Genomic DNA, 21,317 nt, shown 5'->3' with positions numbered 1-21,317 from the left:
ACTATTGTGATTAAAACTTGTTTAAACATTATAGAACTGTGCTGCTATCTATGGAAAACTACATCTTCACTAAAATCAAGTTTCTCTCCATTGATTTTTAGTGTCAGGAACAGTGGAGAAGTGAAGGGCAATGCTGGGAAAGAAGCCGCGGTTTAACGATAAAACTTATCGGACACTATTAACTCGGAAGTAGGTCAAAACTTATGTACTCAAGCTACAGACCCTACACATATACATAAAAAACATAGTTTGTTTTATTTGTATGCATTTGTTTTTTTAAATTGTCTATACACCTTAAAAGCAATAAATCGTGTTACAAATATTTACTCTTTAGTTATTTAATATTTACAGTTTTATCTTTCTCAAGATTGATATTGCTTTAGTCAATCTAAAAAAGTTATACTATTTCTGATCACTTATTTATTTTAATATCCTTTAAAAATCAGTATTATATTCCATAACGTGTTCCTAGCGCAAACCATGTTCTAATTAAACTAAAATAAAGTTGTTATTTTCTATGATAATCTTTAGATGAAAGTTATCACTGTGATGAAGTGATTTCAATATTACGAAACTACTGTGATAACAACCAACTTTCTATCTGGAACCTCAACATTCAAATCATTGCTATATGACACATAGAACCACATTATTTAATGAGGAAGAATAGTGAAAAAGTAGTTTAAATTAATGTGAAAAGTTTTAGAGTGTGATGTACATTAATATATACTTATACTAACAGAATGATGAATGTTTTAGCCTTGAGTGGTAGCAGATTGAGCATAATTATTTTTCTTTATCCTTATTCCACGTAATGTAATTAAAAATGAAATGGGGGAAGAAGTGTTTTAAACTGCTGTTTCTGCTTTGGAAACGGTAGGGAACAGTATTATATTAATATTTTGAAAACGAAGAAACTTTTACCAGCACTATCTATTGTAAAAACATATTATAATTTGCTCTAAAATTATTATTGGAACTTTTCGAATTTATATGTTTAGCGCTATGTATAAAAGTTATTTTTATGTTACATACATTACAAAAAGCTGCATTCTAAAGAATAACTGCACTTTCCAATTCGCAAATAAGTGCATCTAGCAATAAGGATAATAATATTTGCAATAATACGTTGTGTATAATAATATAACAATAATATGTTGTGTGTATGTAAATGTATATCTACTATGTGACACCTGCGTCATCTTCTAGCGACACTGGCATTTATTGAAAAATGAGTGAAAAGCAAGAGTCATTTCTCTCGATAACTTAGGTCAATATTTCCTTCAGGGGTAAGAAGTTCACAATCTAAAAGTACTAAAACGTAGTATTTTTTAAGGAAATGTTTACGTCTAAATACACTCTACCTCAAAATACATACTCTTTGGCTTGCCTCCACCTCCGCCTTACTTACTTAATACTTCAGTAAAAAATTTAATAAATCAAACTAAAACTCCAGGAAAAATGATGCATTATTAATATTTTTTGGGAATGCTAAATTAAAAATTAAGTATTCCTTTCAATTCAGTTGGAAAGGCGGCTAGGGGCTAAACGACATAGTTCTCGACTTACCTTTTTTATTTTATTTTGATTTACAATGACAATCCCAATTCATGTAAGATAATATAAATATATGGTAAATATATCTAACATGTGGAATTAGATATTAGTAAATAATTATGAACTATTGAAACAGTTTTCAAGCAGATTGGCAACTAAGAGCTCTCATAGAGATAATAACAAAAGGCTTAGTTGAGCAAAAGTCATATTAACAAGAAAATGACTATGACAAGAATAAACTATAACATCAAATTAAGAATAACAAAACTTAATATAGCAAATGAAAGACAAAACAGCTATAACTAATAAAAAGCTTATTTGAACATCATAGGGTTTATGTGTAAATGTTGTGCATGCAAACGCGCCCGCGTGTGTGCTTGCGTGCATACGTGTATGTTTTTGAGAGAGTGAAAATTTGTGGTAGGAGTCATGTCAGATGAGTTGTAAGATATGTTTCAACTTTCCTTTTGAATGTTAGCAAATTGTCGAAGAAGAAGCTCATCTCTATAGGAATGGAGTTACTTAGCCAATGAAATCTTGCGATTGGTGCAGATTACCAATAATTTATCCGCTGGTGGCTGTGTGCACAGAGATCAGTAGACCTCGTAGCTCCTGGTATCCGTACAAGTTGAATTTTGCAAGAAGAGCAGAGTATTAGGTGATTCCATTCACAAGTACACGAATACTAGACCAGCGAAATGTCGAAGTCGAATGGACAGAGGTCTAACTCTCTCATCATGTTGTCAACAAGTTCCTCAAGATACCTCTAGCCTAATTTTGATACAAACCAACCTTACGAACCTTCTCTGAATCGTTTATAGCCTTGGATGTGATGGATGTAATACCGCCTCTAGACCACAGAAGCGTACTAAAGAATAGGACGTAAAAGAGACATATAAAGGATAACAATAGAGTTCTGACAAACAACATGCAGTTGCTCGTTAAAGAAAGCCGAATAACTTGATTGCTTCACTGCAGATGGCCTCAAGTCTGTCTTGCATAGACACAAATAAACCAAGACAACAAAATCTCCTCACAAGTTTGTTTGTCTTTTGCAAACTTCTTATCCAAGACAGCAAAAGATCCTTTATTCCATATGATTTTAACTTAGAGATTAGAATGGAGTTATTAAAATTGCCAAAGGCTTTGCTACAGTCAAGATAAATGGTATCCACCTGATGGCTATTAGAAAAAACAGACGTTATTTACTTTTCGAATACGACTAGATTGAATGTGTTAGAGCGGCGAGTTGTAAAGCAATGCTTCAATCTGTGGCTTCAATCTGTCAAGTACTATCGATTCAAAGATTTTTGTCACTGGTAGCTGGATTGTGATTGAGCGATAATTACCTGCAGTATTACGGTTACTATCTTTGATAATTAGCATGACATAGCTAGATTTTAATGGGAAAGTTCCTTCCTGAAGGCTATATTTGAAGAGACATGCTAAGGTTTCGCTTATCAGGTCACTATAGTGCCGCAAAGCAACAGCAGGAATGTCATCAGGACTACAAACTTTGTGGATTTCTAAAGCATCTATATTATGTTTAACTTTCTCAGAATTTTTCGTGTGAGTAATAATAAAAGATATTGTCTTTAAACGGAATGGCGGGCTCAGACATCAAGGGCTCAGAGTACACGCTTTAAAGGTCGGGTAAACAGGTTGCAGATCTCGTGTGGGCTAGATCCTTCTACGTTTCTAAGTACCAACCTTTAAGGGGTGACATCAGTTCTTCTCAGGATGTTAACATGGCTAAAGAAGATATTGGTTAGTTTAAATAGTCCGATCAACAAGAAAGATATAAGAGCTGTAACTTCCTATGGAAAGTGTCTTGCAAGCGGCTATATCTCTAGCAAAAGCTGTGTAGTCACTGTCAAATTATGTTCTCTTATAAGTCTTGTTGCAATATTTTCTTATCCAAGACCATTGCTTTCAAACGGAAGACAGGTCAGTGAATACCAGGTTTTATTGAGAGCCATAAATATTAGACATTACTCCGCTGCAGCGTACCTAGAGTGATTGGCATATCCTTTATCAAGTCGGAAGAGTTGGTGGGATTACGTGCATATACCAAGTTAAATTCTTCAACAAGGAGAACAAGGCAGGGCGTTTCTCCGTTCAGTGGCTATTCAGGAGTGCTAGTGAAAGGTTTCAGTAGTTCATTATTGAAGTGGCTATTTCTTTAAAGAGTTATGGATTGGTTTAAACAAATCTACGTACTAAAAATTTATTTAAATGAACCTAACGTAAAATTGATTAACTTACTGCATTATTTAAAAGTAGTCTTTAAAGTTCATTGGATTTTAAATTGAATTTCAGCACGGTTAATGATAATTCCTATTCCATTTCTATTAGTTTCGTTCTGACGGGATTTAAAAAAGATAAAAAAATAAATTGATTAGATCTTTTCTAGCCAATAACAATCTTCACTCAAGTACGAAAGACCTTTCCTTATATTCACTGAAAAAATTACGTAAAACCAGATTTTAATAGAAATGTTTTTGAAGGAACGAAGGAAGTTAAAAAAAAATTAACATTGTTAAACTATAAAAACGGGTACAATGAGATATTGAAAAAACAATTAATGCTGTGTTTACAAGATAATTAGCAACATTTTAGTACAGAATTTATATATTTCTTATTTCAGTTACTATAAACCAATTATTTAATTTTTATAATGTAATGACAATGAAAATGAAGTAATTATTTCGAAAATAACAGATTGCAGTAAAACGATAAAGGCCAAATTATAGAATTATACAAACGATGATAAAGACATTTTATAAATGTGTATTACTTTAATATTAAAATCAGTGATCATTGTAATATTCGAAATGTAACAAATGTTACAACAATTTGTATGGAATAAATTGAAAATATATAAACTTCTTTTGTTAATAAATTGAGTGCGTCACATTATTTTAAAATGTGATATATTACGATATGATAATTATTAAACTTACTTTTTCAAGATATACGAGGGCTGTTTTTTAAGTAAGAGCCGTTCTCCCGTACACGGTAGTAGTTCGCGTTCCTGCCGTAACGAGCGTGCGCCCCGCCTCCCGGCATTCTTAGCGAACAACTTCATGCCAGTTGCAGCTCTGTAGCTAACCTCTATGCATTACTGTGGATCTTTAAAATGTTTAAGATTATCGAATCACCCGCCGCGTGTGAGATTCGGTCAGTGATACGATTTTTGACTGCAAGAAACATGTCGACTGCTGACATTCACCGTCAGCTTTGTGAGGTGTATGGTGCCAAGGCAATGAGTGAAGGTAAAGTGCGGAAATGGGTCCGAGAATTTAAAGATGGCCGCGAAAATGTCCACGATGAAGATCGCTCAGGCCGGCCATCTGTGATCACGGGAGATTTGATTACTGCAGTTGACGCAAAAATTCATGAGGACCGACGGTTCACAATAACCACTATCTCTATGGAATTTCCTCAAGTGTCCAGGTCAGTACTGTACAAAATTGTGTCAGAAAACCTAAACTTTAAAAAATTGTGCTCAAGATGGGTACCCAAACTCCTCACTGAGGATCACAAAAAAAAGAGATTAAGCAGTTCTTTGACTTTCTTGACCTGCTACGACGAGGAAGGAGACGACATGTTGAGTCGAATTGTCACAGGAGATGAAACATGGGTATCCCATATCACTCCTGAATCAAAGCAACAGTCCATGGAATGGCGGCACACAACATCTCCAGTCAAAGTCAAAGCCAAGCAAACACTGTCGCGGCGCAAAGTTATGGCAACTGTGTTCTGGGACAGGCGCGGTGTTTTGCTAGTGGACTTTATGCCGCGAGGAATGACGATTAACTCAGAAGCCTACTGCGCAACCCTGGCCAGTCTCCGACGCGCCATTCAGAACAAAAGACGCGGCATGCTGACAAAGGGAACTCTGCTCCTCCACGACAATGCAAGGCCTCACACCGCTGCTCGGACACAGGAAATGATCGACTCTTTTGGCTGGGAAGTTTTGAATCATCCGCCGTACAGCCCCGACCTTGCTCCGAGCGATTTCCACCTTTTTCGTTACTCTTTTCAAAACTTTTTAGAAAATAATAGTTTAAATTCAGAAAATAATGTTTTTTCGGTTATCCATCAGAATATACGAAGCTACAACCGCAATATAGATGAATTTTTAATTACTTTGAATAGTTTAAAGCAAAAGTTTAAGTGTATAATTTTTACTGAAGCTTGGTTACAAAATGATAGTGATTTAATGCATATTAATGGCTACAACATTTTTAGATCGTACAATAGCCTCAATATGACCGATGGTATTGTCATTTACTTAGACAGTTCGTTATCAGCGTCTTGCAGCCAGATAACGCTGGGCGGTGTGGCCACTGCCTTATCTTTAACCTTCGACTGGGCCGGTGTGTCGTGTCATTTGCTAGCTGTTTACAGAAGTCCAAACTCTAGTCTTTCCGCTTTCAACGAAGCACTAAATGAATTTATTAATGAAGGAATGAAGGTTAGAGGAATACAAATTTTAATTGGGGACTTCAATATTGACACTTTAAAAGTAGCACTCAATTCACCTGCAGAGCGTTATTTAGACATACTTATCGATGCCGGGTTTGTAGCTTGCATAGACAAGGTGACGCGGCCAGAGAGCAAAACTTGCCTAGATCATTGCTTCTTTAAATCAGTAAAATCATTCAATGTTACCTCATTTGTGTTGCAAACATCCATTACTGATCACTATCCTATAGGCATAGAGTTGGCAGCACCTAAATCTTCATAAAATTATAAGAGTCAGGAATATATCACTAAAGTTGACTGGGAGAAAGTAAATAATTCATTGCTAGTTCAAAATTGGAATGTAATTACAGAAAACAATTGTGTTAATTTTTGTTCTGACTCCCTAATTAGCATACTTAAAAGTACAATCAACCAAAATTCACATCAAGTTAAATGTTCAGCCAAACACACTAAAATAAAACCCTGGATAAGCTCAGCTATTATCAATTCTATTAGGTACCGGGATAAATTAGCGAAAAAAATGTATAAAGAACCTTTTAATCGCAACTTGAGGGAAGAGTTTGTTACTTATAGAAATATTCTCCATTATACCATCAAACAAGCAAAATTTAGTTATTACAAAAATAAAATTAGTGAAGTTGGTAATGATGCTAAACAGTTTTGGTCAGTTGTTAACGAAGTGTCTGGTAGGCCTATGGGTAGGGAGCCGTTCCCGGTCGGGGCATTCTTGGAGCGCGGCGAAACTGTCACTCAGGATAATATTACAGAAATAAGTAACTCAATTAATGAATATTTTTCCTCTGTGGGATCAGAGTTGGCAGGGGCTATCCAACCCAAAGGGCCTCAGGAAGTTAATGATGCTGACCACGCCGTGGATGCGGTATTTGAGATGCAGCCTGTCACTCACCAAGATCTTGTTAATGTAGCCTAATAAGTACAATGAAAGGTGGATCCGCACCTGGGTGGGACTTAATTTCAACAAAAACTATTAAAAATAATATTTATAGCTTATCCCAACCTCTGTTACACATTATAAACCTTAGCATTAGAACTGGAATTTTTCCAAACGCCTTTAAAATTGCCAAAGTAATACCTATCTTTAAATCTGGCGTGAAAAACGAATTTTCTAACTGTAGACCCATCTCCCTCTTAATTTCACTATCTAAGATCATTGAGAAATGCGTAAAATTGCAACTAACTAACTATTTAGAGCAGCAGAAGATTATTTCAGGAAATCAATATGGGTTCAGATTCAATAAAAACACTTCAAACGCACTTTTTGATATTACAAAATCCATCTCAAATCAAATCAGTCAAAAGAAACGTGTTCTTGTCAGCTTTCTGGACTTGGCTAAAGCTTTTGACTCAGTTGATAGATTTAAGCTTTTTTTTAAGTTAGACATGATTGGAGTAAAAAATACCTCATTAGAGTGGTTTAAGAGTTACTTTCAAAATCGACAACAGATGGTTTATATAAACGGAAATACTAGTGACACTATTGAAGTACCTTATGGAGTCGTGCAAGGGAGTACTTTGGGGCCTCTATTATTTATAATATATATATATAAATAATATTTCCAAGCTGGTCTTACAGGGTAGCATATTTCTGTTTGCTGATGACACGGCTGTGGTTTCTTCTGGCTGCACTTGGGATGAAGCTTATGATAATGCATCGGCGGACTTAGCGAAAGTAAAAAATTGGTTTGATCACAACTCTTTAACAGTAAATGTAAGTAAAACAAAATTCATGCCAATAGTTACTCGTAACCAAACAGACCCGGATGAGAGAGTATTAAGAATTCATTCCTGCGGTGATGTGCGGTCGGCTGCCTGTGACTGTGGTCTTATTGAGCGTGTGGACCAATATAAATATTTAGGTGTAACAATAGATCATAAACTTTCTTGGTGTCCACACGTCCTAAACGTTAAATATAAACTTAGAAAGCTAATATACGGGTTCACACAGTTAAACCAGGTGTTGACCGTGGGTCAGTGCAGGTCTGTTTATTTTGCCTACGTGCAGTCAGTCTTGCAGTATGGTATCCTGGCGTGGGGAGGGGTGTCAGCCAATGTCTTAGAACCACTCGCGGTCGCACAGAGGTCTCTCATCAAAACTGTACTCAAGAAAAATCATAGGTATTCTACTAAAACTCTTTTCAACGAATTTCCAGTATTAAATGTGAGGCAGTTATATATAAAAAATTTATTATTATACATCAAAATCAATAAGATAGAAATTTTATCAGAAATACAGCATGGCTATACAACAAGGCACAGGACTAACTACGGATTCATTACCCCTAAATTAAATCATGGTTCAGAACTTATTAACTCTTTTTATCTTGCTCAAATCATCTTTAGAAACTTGCCAGAGGAATTAAAAATGGAGAGTGAAAGTGTGGCTGTCTACAAACAGAGGGTGAGTCGATGGTTGTACCGCATTGGCTGGGAGGCTGCTGAGAGGCTGTTGCGTTCTCCTTATTATTAACATAATTTTATTTTCTTGTAGTATAATTACTAGTAACATGTCAGCATCGCATATTCTGATGGATACTCCAAACTTGATAATCTAAATATTTTAAATAGTACAAAGTAATTATATATTTTAGAATATATTTATATTAGTTAACTTTTTTTTAAATTATAAACCTACAATGTATATTTAATTAAATACCATGTGTAAGAAGGTTTTATTATTATTATGTATTTTTAGATTAATGTGTGCAACTGTTCCGTTGAACTCTCCCCGCTCACAGACCTACAGTCTTTGCGGGGATTATTCCTGTATTATAATTTGTATTTCTAAAGTGTGCATTTTGTTTAAGGAATAAATGTTGATTTGATTTGAAAAATCATCTTGGCGGGAAGCGCTACAATGACGACGAAGAAGTCAAGACGGCCGTGAACTCCTGGTTGTCAGAGCAGGCGGCAGATTTCTTTGAAGAGGGATTTCAAAACTTAGTTTTAAGGTATGATAAGTGCCTTAACAAACAAGGCAACTATGTAGAAAAATAAAGAAAAGTATGCAGATTCTGAAAATAAATGTATTTTGAAAAAAATAATTGTTGTTTATTTACAAAAAAAAAACGGCCCTTACTTAAAAAACAGCCCTTGTATATTTTTAAAATTATTTTATTTACTGATGAATCAATACTCTTTTAGTTAACTCATACTCAGGTAGTGACAGAAAAGTGGACAGAGATCTACCACAAGAATAATACCTTAATTATTTGGAAAGGAAGAATAGTGCCACCAGAAGAATAAAGAAAATATTCATGTTTATCAGTTGATAACATATTTAATCAATGTAATCTTTCGCCAAAACAAAGATCGTTAGTCACGCATATATTACGAAATCAATGTAAATTTTTAGATAATATAGTATTATATGCCATGACAAAATAACAGACATACTAGTTTTTTTAATGCAACACTGGAATGAACTATTCATTTAAGAATTTACCCCTTGTTCCTTGGGTAAGGATACATGACGCCTTTGCTGGATCGCCTAAAGTAACATATTAAAAGTTAGTATGATGTAGACTTAGTGGATAGAAGTAGTCCGCATAGGAATGGTCTCGCCTTTTACAGCAATAATATCGGCAATAATATATAGACATAGAGATAATTGTAGTTTAAGAAAATCTCAAAGCTGTAAATTAATTATACACTTTTCCTCGATACAAATTTGTAAATCTCTCCCATATATTTTAGGACTGATATTGCACACATATGCACGGGTAAAATTGCATGTAGTGGATTAACAGTTTGTATATTTTGATTTTTGGATCACCATTGTGACATAAACATATAAAATACTATTTATTCTATAGGATATTATTTAAAACCTAACGGTAACACCTACTGTAGTTTTGAATCTAACTTAGATAAAATTCTAAATAGGTAAGCTGTTTCTTCAATAATTATGGAGGTATTTCGGTGTTGTCTCTTACAATTGAGATCAGTTTATTTATACAGATATATTTTTGTAAAAGAATAGAACTAAATTTTATATAGATTTTATCTGTATTAGTAATCTGTGGAATATGTTCCGCAATTAAAATTGATCTGCGAAGATAGTATAAAACTGATTGGCGAAACGTTAAATGAAACGCGTCTCAAACAATAACGGTTGTATTTATTTTATGTAGGAGTTAAGTTTCGAAAGGGTTAATTATATTAATAACCAACTTACAGCAATTTCAAAGAGTTGACGTCAGACTTACTGCAATGTAATGGAATATAAGAGACTTCATTAAAATTAGCCGATTTTAATATAACGTAAAGCCTTTTAGCGACATCTAAAAATTGATTAATGAAACAAATTGCTCGTTCTTTTTAAGGGTACAATTAATATTTAGGTTTGCATGGAAACCTTCCAGTTTAAGTTTGACATTTTATAAGGTTGTTTGGAATCTGCATATTATACTCCATTAACGTTGTTTCGTATAATATGATGTAGAGCTCATAAGTAAGGAACCACCTAGTTTCATTGATAGCCCCTTTCATATATTCCAAACTTGATAGTTCACAAGGCAACAATTCTAAAAAAGTTAAAACATCCGGATTTTAACACTATCGAAGGAAAAATTATTAAACTCGGATGATTCCAACGAAAAACCATCATCCCACAAAAGGTTTACCTCAAATTCAGATGTAAATAAAATTTCCATCTCATGAATATTCAACAAAAAATACCAAACCCAAAAATATAAAACTATACCATTCGAAACTCTAGTTACTATATGTATAATTTAGAGGGTAGATAAGTTAAAAATTTTCAGAGTACAGGTTTTTCATGTAAAAATTATTCAAGTTGTAATAATTTTATAATTAATCAATTATAAAAATTTTTTTAGGCGAATTATTATGGCTAGAACTTTTTGAGTTATATCTCATTGTTTGAGAAAATATGAGTACGCAAATTGTTAGTTTAAGATTCATAATTTAAAAAAATACATAGCTTAAGTTACGATTTTTATGAGTTGTGCTTTATATTATTATAAAGTTTGGAGTATGGAGTTTGACGATTTGACTTCTTACAGTTCTGGAGATTGACGTTTTTAAGTTAGAAAATATTTTGCGATGCATTATTACAGATCGGAAATTTAATCAAGTTTACCTTTTTCAGAACGTATCTTAGGTTTGAATATCTTAGTTGTACTTTAATTAAAACTTTTGAAGTTTCAAAGTTTTATAAATATAAATTTGAATTGTTCTTTTTTTGGAGTTGGTTTTTTGGGTTGTATAATTTTAAGTTTTGAATTTTGCGTTTTTAAGTTTACAGATAGGATTTACAGAATATTCCGTTTTTTTCGTATTATTTTTAAAGTGTAATGTTTTTAAGTTGTTAACATTTGAGTTAAAATATTTATCTGAGGATATCGAGGTATGTCAATTTGTTGAAATAGGTGTTCCTAACATAAAATTATTATTGTTGAGTATTTTGAACTAGGATGCTATTTGAGTATAACATTTTATTGTTATTGTCTGAGTTACCATATAAGTGGATATTTTAAGTTTTTTTAGAAATTATTTCTTTTATTCAAAAACCTTTGATATTTCAAATGTAGTGTCTAGAATGGTTCTTGTTGAATTTTCAAGTTTGGTATTTTATGATTTTGAAATTTTTAGTTAGAAATTCTTTTGGGTTAGGTTATCACGAGTTGGGAATTTGTCAAGATATTATATGCCTCTTTAGATATATAATGGGAGAACAAACCTAGGTGCAAAATCCGGGAAAAAACATGAAACCACAGGATGGAAGGACAAATCAATTACACGAGAGATAATTCGATTTTATAAAATTCAGACATCAATAACAGCTTCAAGTATACGTACGTTTTATATAAACCATATTTAACAATATCAACATACATTTTTCTTTCAAATTATAAGCCAAGGAATTTAAGGTGAAATTCGAATCTGAATAAGTGGTATTTTTCATCCATTTACCAATTTATTTATATTATTATTAATATTTTTTATATTATATTTATATTATTTATCTCAGTACCGTATTTATTGTGAACAATTACAAAAGAAATTATTAAAATTGAGGTCCAAAAATATTTGTGGTCGAAGTTACGTTTTTAGCTTCACTGCACTATTCTCAAACAACTCCCTCTAATAATTACAAAATAATCAGTTTTTAATCAAGCAACCACATCACATATTTTCTAGTTGAAACACTAACTTTTTCAATTACTAGTTGTAACTCTTTGTTATCATGATTGTTACTAGGGAATTTAAAGTTTCTTTTACAAATATTTATATTTAAGACGTTTTTCAACGCTTATGACTTATAAAACATTGTAATGTTTTGAGTTAGCTAAATAAAAAATAGAAACAATTTTAATTTAAAATTATAGCATTACGTTTTAATTTATCTTATTTTGAGTAGACATTGCATTGGAAAGATTGATAAAGAGTAAAAGATAGTACAGCTAGTTTGGGGATCGAATACAATAAGAATTCATTCTGCTAATGGGATAAAATGCAATCAATGAGCCACAGTCAGATAGCGTTAATAGGATAATTAAGGTCTTTATTCCCATTTAATTAGCTTTCTGTGGTCTCCATTTCTCTTGCTGGTGGAGTATATTTGTATAATTCCAAGTACACTTATAATTGAATGTCTTATAATTAACTAAATATTATGATCTCAGTGGTTACTATAAATGTAGGTTAAGCGTCCCAAGAAACTTTAGGAACATTGATAGTTGATGTTTGTTATATGTGGTTAGAGTGTTAATAATAATAATAAATCTTTATTGTGTTCGCAATTCAAGCAAATTGTATACAATCGTCAATATACATGCATTAACATGAATTAAACTAATTAAAATAAATCAATTTAAATGCAAGTCAATTCAGTCATTAAAAAGTTTTCAGCTATGCTGATTACAATTTAGAACAGAACTAAAGGACTAGCCAATTTATTTCAATTAACTTCAAATTTAATCCCAGCGCTCACCATAAACTCTTCAACAGAGTACAACACCCTCGACACCAATAGGTTTCTCAATCGAGCTTTGAAATGTTTTAGGATCATTTAAATTTTTTATCTCATTAGGGAGCTTATTTATGAACCTTACGCCAACCTCGGATGGTAGACGTTCGAACGTGGCAGTTCTGTGCTGTTAAATACGGCAGAGTTGTCCCGGCCTCTAGTCCCGTATTGGTGAACGTCCCTGCCTTGGACCAACTCACACTTGAATCGGCAGTACAGAGCAACCTCAAGGATATAGAGACAGGGCAAAGTCAGCAATTCAAGCTCCCTAAAGGAATATTTACATGAATCTCTGAATTTCAATTTTGAAATTAGTCGGACCGCTTTCTTTTGAATTCTAAATACTCTTTCAAATTTGTATTTAGAACAGCTGCCCCACAGTCTCAGCCCGTATGTTATATGAGGATATACAAGGATAAAATAGGCCGTTCTTAGTAAGTCCAAGGAGCAAAACTTGGAGAAATTTCGTATTTAATGAATACATTAGCACGCGTAACTTCAGGATATGGAGAAACCTTTCTTCAGGATAGTAAACGTCTCTAGTGTAAGTTTCTACAACATGTACCTCAGCTACAGAATCTCTCCGACAGTAAATCGGTTTTAAACAAACTGGCACTTGATCTAATGGAACCCCACATGAGAAGACGTCTCTTAGCTCCCAGCCAGCCGAAAATCATTCAATGCACCATCAAGATGTCAATAAAAGGAAATGAACAAGAGCCCCCCAATGAGGACGGACAAAGTGACAAGATGAATAAAAGAAAAACCTGCATCGAGTTCCCTTGGGAAAACGTATAACATGTTACCAGTGCATCACGTGCAAGGAGGCAATCTGCCTTGAGTGCAGTTGCAAAGTGTGTGTGAGCTGCTCAAGAGAATGTGTTTAAGTTATGGTTGTGGTACATAGATTTTAGTATTTACATTTACTAAAATCTGTTATAGTTTTGATTATTTCAAAAGTTTCCTACTCTTTAAAATAGTTTACATTACTTTGGTTTAAACTTAAATTAATTGTAATTTATAGTTTTTGTGTAAACTCTATGGCTATGTATTTTTGATGTGAATATTTACCAATTTAGTTTACTGTGCCCTCAATTAAAACTCTTTATTGCTTATACAATATTGCAATAATTACTGCACTTATTGATTTTTGACCACAGTTAAATCTTAACATTTGTTTTCCAAATAAATTATTTTCTCAAATAATTTCTTTTTACGCAAGCAGTTTGAGTTTGTGTGTGTGTGTGTGTGTGTGTGTGTGTGTGTGTGTGTGTGTGTGTGTGTGTGTTCAAATTTCATGAATATAAAAATAACTAATTAAATTACATTTTTAGGGCCTATTCATTGATAATTTTACGATAAAAATGTATTCCCTGGTGTGTGTGACCGAGGCTTTCTGTTAACCTTTGTAACAGTGATCTTTCGGTTGAAGTGTTTATGTCATATTTTCTACTTAGAGAAGTAAATATTACGCGTTTTGTCATAACAAATGTTAATAAACATGTAAACGTGCTTACACCTTTGTTATAAAATGTTTTATGGCATATGTTATATGTTTTATAACTATTAATGTATGTTATCTCTTTCTTTAGGTGAATGTGGTGGAATGTAATAAGTTTTGGGTTAATTGTGTACGTCTCTCGGCAAAAAAAACACAATTGCGACACTATAAAAAAAGGTTTTTATACAAGTAGTTGCATTTCCGCACTCTATATGATTGTCATAAATTTTATTTTAATATACTATTACTTCAAGGACAATTTTAGGGATACGTGATATAACTTGAGTGTAAGTAAAAGAAAAATATTTGCCATATATTTTTATGGCATACTGTGACTTAAAACCCCCTACGATACTTACGATACAACCAATTAATGATATTGACGACTCCAGCATTTCACTGACACTATACAATATTTAAAGGAATTTCAACTTTAATTATCCATGAGCCAGCCTAAGCCATGTGGATAGAGTAAAGTGGCTATCCAACATTTGGAGCCCAAAAGTTTTGACCTTTTTACAGATTATCCAACTCTCTCCACCCAATATAACACTCACGTTACTCTAGTTAAGGGTCTCTACTAAGGGCGTAGTGCTGTGTGTAGGACAGTGTACCTACCAACATTACGAGTTAAATGGCATAAGTTTGAGACAAATTCTTCATTCAATAATGTTTCAATACTTTTAGGTACTTCATTGCATTTTTTGACATTAATTTCTACTTCTGAATCGCATATAGTTGAAATCGTGTGATAAAGAAGATTGATATATTATGAACTACGAGTATATACACATAATTGTAAATAATAAGGTTGTATGAGCTTACATATTTTTGAAGATGCATATATAAAAGATTTTAATTTATCTTTATTAATGTTTAAATAACTGAATTGCACTTGCCGAAAATAATCACTAGAGTAGAATATATATTTTATTGTTTTAGTCAAATAATTTTGTTTTTTTTGGCCTATTACAATGATACAAAACTTTTTTACAGTATCATATGTTTACAATACCGACCGCGCTCTTAAAGAATATATGACTCTGAAAAGTTCTTTGTGAGTGAACAGGGCTCAGTTCAAACACGGCATTCAAAGCGTGGTCTTCGACCTCCGAAGGCCCACTGGGGTTGAGCTTCCCTGCCAACCGCGACCCCACAGAGGTAAAATAAACTTTAAATTCGTTACGTATGGTTTTTAAAATCTTAAGGTGTGGTAGGGCCGCGCGCGCGCACAAAAAGCTTCAATCGGGAACAGTTCCTTTTCTCCGGGGATTGCCGCAAACTTTGTCACCACAGCCCAAAACTTCCGAGCGTCCACCGGCAGTTTTCCACCTTTTTATTTTGATAAACATTGTATTTATCCCGTTTTTAATAGTTGCGTGGAGAGTTTTTTCTGTAACGTAAATATCTATTACGCAGATTAACGTTAAAAGGTTCCTTATTCAATTTAGTATGCAATAAATTGATCCCTACGCCTGATTGATACCTAAAGTTATCCACAGTATCAATGTTTTTAATTTGGATGTGGTTCTGATTTTTGTCGTGTATATATCTATCAGATCCCGTAAACTGTCCATAAATCCCTCGGTAGCAGAATCTAAATCTTCATTGTCTGTGAAATGATCCCACTTTTTATCTTTTAAGGTCTCGCAAATTTTTTGCCAGTCTTTTTTGAAGGAGAATGTTTCTGGGCTTTTTGATTTTTTATTTTATATAATTTAGGCCAATCTGCATGATTAATAAACTGTGGTCGGTGATCGCAGTGTTTTACTACATATGAACTTGTCACCGTGCAACTGGAAAACTTTACAAAAAAGTGATCAATGCAAGTTTGACTACTCGGCCGCGTCACCTGATTCAACTGCTGCAACAAAACCTTTGTCGTATAAGACGTCGATATATCGTTCTTCTACGGAATTTTTGTTGGTATTTAGAATGTCGCAATTAATGTCGCCAGCAAGAATTATAAGCTGGTTGTTGTTTGCAGTGTCAGTAAAGTGACGACTAATTGCCTCAAATAAGCGGGTAAGATTTGGAGTTGGGGCTGCGATACACCGCAAGCAGCTCGCGCGGTGTTCCGGCCCCATTGCAATGTAAGAGATAAGCTCGTGGCTACCCCGCCCAGGCAGAGATCACTACAGGTCACGTGTCATCTATGTACACAACAAGTCCGTCGCTCTGGTTCAGGCCATTCTGCGACCGATAGAAATTATAACCATCCAAGTGCATTAAATTACTTCCAGTATTTAGACAAGCTTCAGTTAAAATAATACAATTAACCTTAATTTCTAAATCTTTTAACACAACTAAAAACTCATCAAAAATTGTTATTATAGCTCTAAATATTATGCTGGATTATAGTAAAAGATGAGCAGTTGTTTCGATTAACTCCGATGCTTCGTGCCTTAAAAATCACTAATTTCATTAAATACTAAACATATGAACTATATTACACTCATTATCACTTTGAACCGTTTGATGATAAATATCATAAATTAAAGTTTAATTAGTGCCGTCCAGCATACTTTAAAAATCACACCTAAAGGCCAAACTCGTATATGTAATTTGGTTCACATTTCTGCAATTTTATTCATTAATGTAAAGAAGAAATATAAATATATATAAAACTTCATTCTTCCCTGTGTTTATTAAAGTTATGACGCATGACGTTATTAAACCTTGGGTGTGTGTGGAGTACCGATTGTAATAGGCTATTATATTCCAGTGTGAATCCTGATTATGAACCATATTAATCACTTTTATAATTTAGTTGGCATGATGTAAAATTGTAAAATGGGTAGTATATAAAATACAATACATTTAAAGATAAAAAAATGTGTGGATAGAAAAGTATATAGTGCATTTAAACCGGGAAGTTTAGTTGTAAAATAAACTATATATCGTGCTAGAAATAATTGTCTTTTAATTTTGATGAAATGGTGTCATTCTTAAAATGATGAAGTGTATGCTAAAAATGTTTCCCACTAGTTTAAAATTAGTTATATATATTTTTCAATGTGAATAGTAGAAATTGGAACGATGGGTATAGATTATTTTATTATGAATCATATTTTACTATTTATTCTATAATGTAGTTATATTGTTATTACTAATAAACCAAATTTACAATAGACTAAAGAAAAGGTAGACATATGTCGGAAAAATCTTTAACAGAAATAATATAATTTGTAATTATATTTATATTTACAATAAATTAAAGGTCTTGTAAAGACCCTATTAACCCCTAATTGGATCAAGATAATGAAAAACTTCCAAAAAAAGAGGAATTCCTTACCATAACTGTACATGCCATTATTTACTGTTTGCTTTAAATTATTACTAACAACTGAAACTTTGGTATTATTGCATTAAAATGTATTCTTTGAAAATTCGTTAACCGTATGTAAATTTGAGTCAGATTTTACCCCACCAAAGCGTGATTTTAATTTACCAACAACGCATTCATTAGCCTAAACATAAAACAGGTTACCATCCACAGTACTTGTTTTTAATGCAACTCAATTTATTGATTGCGACATCAAAGAGTAAATAGGAGTAGGACAAGTAAAAAGTGATAATAATAAGTAAATAAACAAAATCGTCTATTATTATAATACATAGCCTCATGTATTCATTAAATAAATCCTAGAATAAACATAGGAAAAAATTTACTTTTCTCTTTGATACAATATCCCTACATTTGCTTCAATAGATAAAGTTAGATAAAATAGGCACCAATGAGCATATTGAAGGTTGCATAAATAAATGATTTAACGATAAAAACGATTCTTTCCTCAGGTCTGAAATAATAATTATTCTTTTGTTTTGTTACCTCCTCATAAACAAACTAAACTGTTTCATTAAATTTGTCCTTTACCTTCTGTGCTACAACGGTAAGATTTATTGAACGCGAAGAGTTGAACTACTGTAGATCTAGGTGGCTGCGGCGGGAACTGTGTCTATACGTGTGATGGCCTGGCCCCCAGCCTCTGGTATCGTTAGCTCCATGAACCTGCGCTTCATCTGGTCCAGTTGATCTTGATGCTGGATACGGAAGGTAGCACCTCCTGGGGTCGACTTGGCCAGCACCATCCCGTCGTTGGTCCACGCCACTGACAGCAACCCCTGCCTCACAAGCTCCCTGGCGCCGTTGAACGGCTGTCTGGGTTGTGTCGTCAAATGTTCATTGATTAACACCTTCGAGTCCGGTGGGAACGAGGAATGGATGGCACTGGCCAAAATTCCCTTCCTCTCGCGTGCGGCACTCATCCACATCGCCTGTGTTGACCGCGAAACGAAAGAAACGACAATAGATGGCGGCCGGGTGTCACTCCTCTTGCCTTAAAGTCTATGTGGAGCAAATATATCCGATCGCAGAAACTCCACATTTATGACATCTGCAAGTCTGTGAAGTATGGAATATATATATATATATATATATATATGTGATGTGCTCTCTTTTTGTGCGACAGGAATACCGGAAATTAAAATATTATTTTTCCTTGTGTGATGCTGAAGATCCGCCATCTCAGCCCGCAATACATTCACCTTCAGGGACCGATTCTCTCCCTTCAATGCCAAAATATCTCCGCATGCATCATCACATCTATTTTCCACAACATGTAACTTACTATTTAAGTTACTGATTTCTGTTGTAACCTTCTTAAGATCGCTCTGTAGTTGAATCAGTTTCTCCCACGACTGATCACATTTCTCGCTCGATTCCTTCCTAAAATCTGACACCTCAGCCCGGAAGACAGCGATGGCTTGTAACACAGTTGACTGTCCGCCCTCGCCTTTTCTGCTGCTGCTAGACGACGTCTCAGACGCGCAAACTTCACACTTCCAATTTTTGTGGGTTGCCTTCTTTCCTTGTTCGCCGGTTAAACACAGTACATTTATCACCTTCCCTGCTAGTAACAAAGTCCAGCTTACATTTTGAACATTTATCCGACATCGCACACATATATAAAGAAACGCACTTAATTTATAAATCCCATAAATGTAAATTATTATTATTAATACAATAAATACAGTTGTGAATGAGTTGTTTATGAATTAATAAAACACAAAAACTTGGAACGACATGAACACGGAACGGCACGCTGAAAACGGCAAAACACGTTAATCGATAACGGCTCGGAGCTCTGATAAGCAGCCCGCCCATTGGCTGTCTGATAAGAACAACTCATGTCATATTATTCTACTTACATCACCGATAAATAAGTTAAAACCTATAACTTAAAAAACACTTAACAGCCAGTTCAACAAAACAAACAACTTTGGGATACTGAAGCAAGTTACTATGGCGGAGACTGCGTTGAGAGACCTCCTCCCGGAAACGAAGCCTCTCGCTCAGGTACTGCGGCTCACCTCGCGCAAATAAATTACGGGTCAATAAACATATCAGGATTCTACGCACATTCTCCATTGCGGGCAAACTAACCGCATCTTGGATGAAAGACACATAACCGTAGCGTCTTAAATTCAAAAACCATCAAACCGAATACATTTTTTATCTTTTTAAATAAATTTATATCTCCCATGATACTGCTTTCGTAGGCAATATAAAAGTACAGATATAAGAAGTGAATACATGTGATGGAGCTTAGCGCATTCTGGTAGCAGATTTATAAATCTGTACAGAACTCTCAGCCAACCAAGGGCACACTTGATATCACAAGGGATATTATCAGAGAGGTTGAGCTCACTGTCCAGCACAACGCCGAGAGTTTTGACTGAGTCAGAGACAAACAGGCTGTCCCCACTGAACCTAACTCCCACCCTTCTCTGACCAAGGGCCTGCACCAAATTTTTTGTGGAAAAGTAAAAGACAGAGCACTTACCTATATTGTGTTTAACGCCATTGTTAACCGAGTATGTGTTGATGTTCCCTAGATCGTAATTTATTTTATCAATAACCTTATCAATAGAGAACAAATAGGCACAATCCTCTGCCTTCAGGAGAGCTGTGCAGAGTTTAAAACAACTGGGGAAGTCAGACCCACATAAATTGAACTGTATAGGTCAATGGAAACTTCCCTGATGCACATCTTGCCATTTGACAAGTGAAGTTGACGTCTCACTTCCCATGTTTGTGAACTGACTTCTGACTCCTGGGTATGATTTTAGATTTAATTATCAACAAAGCCACATAAATTCATCTTGGTGATAAAAATGCAAAACGGTTCATGGTTGAGGGAATCAAATACTTGAGAGCATTCCAGCATTACCAGGGAACTACACATCCATTTTTCTTTCATATCAATTAAATCGCTTTACAGATCTAATAGGGCAGTGCATGTGCTATACTTTTTCCTAATTCCAGATTACGTTACTGGCAGTATGTTTTCTTCGTTCATATTTCAATTTGATAGAGCTGGTGAAATTGAGATGATTCTTAGTTGTTGGACCCTTTTAGGGGATGTTACTTTTGGCACTCGATGAACGTTAATCATTTTTATGTTTTCAGAAACACACCAATTTTAATTGACATACCCAAGGCATACAGACTCACGGCCTTAATCATTTGGATGGACATTTCATCACCACCAACTACTCTTGATTCTCTTACTAGTTCTGAATAAAACAATTAATTAAGTACTGATTTATTTCCATTCATTATTTATTGCGAAGTAAAGATGAGACTATTTAATATTATTTATTATACAGATTGATAACCACATTAGTATTTAAGAGCACCCATTACTCCATTCTCCTTAAAATCTCCAAAAAACACTCTTCAATTCTTTTAAA

The sequence above is a fragment of the Homalodisca vitripennis genome, chromosome X, assembly GCF_021130785.1.
Source record: "Homalodisca vitripennis isolate AUS2020 chromosome X, UT_GWSS_2.1, whole genome shotgun sequence".
Taxonomy (NCBI): Eukaryota; Metazoa; Arthropoda; class Insecta; order Hemiptera; family Cicadellidae; genus Homalodisca; species Homalodisca vitripennis.
The sequence above is the reverse complement of the archived record's forward strand: the minus strand, read 5'-3'. Positions refer to the sequence as shown.